We start from the raw sequence: 1752 nt of genomic DNA, 5'->3' as shown, positions 1-1752 counted from the left end.
TATTGAAAATACCATGGCTTGGGTCAGGTGCACCTTAGTCTTAAAGCTGATATCTTTGCTGTTCAATACTTTAAAAAGATCTTGTGCAGCAGATTGACCTAATGCAATCCATCGTTTGATTTCTTGACTGCTGCTTCAATGAGTGCTGGTAGTTGATCCAAGAAGACTGGAGTCCTTGACAACTTTAATATTTTCTCTATTGATAAGAATGTTGTTTATTGGTCCAGTGGTGAGGATTTTTGTTTTCTTTACATTGAGATGCAATCTATATTGGAGGCTGGGCTCTTTGATCTAAATCAGTAAATGTTTTACACCCTCTTCACTTTCAGCAAACAAGATTGTATCATCTGCATATCAAAGCTTGCTAATGAGTCTTCCTCCAATCCTGATTCCACGTTTTTCTTCATAGAACCCAGCTTCTCAGATTATTCATAAAGGTTGAATAAGCATGGTGAAAGACTACAATCGTGTCACAAACCTTTCTTAATTTTAAACCACTCAGTGTCCCCATGTTCTGTTTAAAAAACGGCCTCTTGGTCATGTACAGATTCCTCATGAGCACAATTAAGTGCTCCAGAATACTCACACTTCAGAATGTTGTCCATAGCTTGTCATGATCCACATGATCAAAAGCCTTTGCGTAGTCAATAAAGCACAGGCAAACATCTTTCTGATAGTCTCTGTTTTCAGCCAAGATTCATCAGACATCAGCAATGACATCCCTCATTTGATGGCCTCTTCTGAATCTAGTTTGAACCTCTAGAAATTATCTGTCAATGAATACTTGTAGCCGGTTCTGTAATACGTTTAGTAAATATTTACTTGCATGGGATATCAAAGATATAATCTGATGATTTCTGCAATGAGTTGGGTCACCTCTCTTTGGAAAGGTCACAAATATGGATCTCTTCCAATCAGTTGGCCAGATAGTTGTCTTCCAAATTTCTTGGCAGAGATGAGTTAGTTCTTCCTGTGGCACTTCACTTTCTTGAAAGATTTCAATTTTTATTCCTTCAATTCCTGGTGCCTTGTTTATCACCAATGCCTTCATTGCACTTTGGACTTCTTTCTTCAGTATCATTGTCTCTTGATCATTTTCTACCTCTTGGAATGGTTGAACATCAACCATTTCCTTTGGTACAGTGACTCTGTGTATTCTTCCCATCTTCTCTTGTTGGTTTCTGCATTATTCAATAATTTGCCCAGAGAATCCTTCAATAATGTAAATCAAGGGTTGAATTTTTTCTTCAGTTCCCCCAGCATGAGAAATGCTGAACTTGGTTTTCCTTTTTTGTTTTCTGATTCCAGATCTTTGCACATTTTGTTGCAATATTTGTCTTTATCTTCTCAAGCTGATCTTTGAAATTTTCTCTTCATCTCTTATACCTCCTCATCTTTCATTTGTTTTAGTCTCTCTACACTGGAGAGCAAGTTTCAGTGTCTCTTTTGACATAGTGTTTAATGTATTAAAGCTGTTCTTCAGATGATCCCTAAATTCAGGTGGGCTAGATTTAAGATCATATTTTGGCTCTCATGGACTTGTTTCCATTTTTCCCTCTTCAGTTTGAATTTACATATGAGCAATTAATGGTCTGTTCCACAGTTTGCCCATGGCCTTATTTTCACTGATGATATGGAGCTTTTCCATCATCTCTTTCAGCAGATGTAGTCATTTTGATTTCTATGTATTCCATCTGGTGAGGTCCATGTGTATTTTTGTCTCTTATGCTGCCTAAAGAAGTTATTTGAAAT

This window comes from Chrysochloris asiatica, unplaced genomic scaffold (assembly GCF_000296735.1).
Source record: "Chrysochloris asiatica unplaced genomic scaffold, ChrAsi1.0 scaffold00619, whole genome shotgun sequence".
NCBI lineage: Eukaryota > Metazoa > Chordata > Mammalia > Afrosoricida > Chrysochloridae > Chrysochloris > Chrysochloris asiatica.
Note: the sequence above shows the minus strand (reverse complement) of the source record.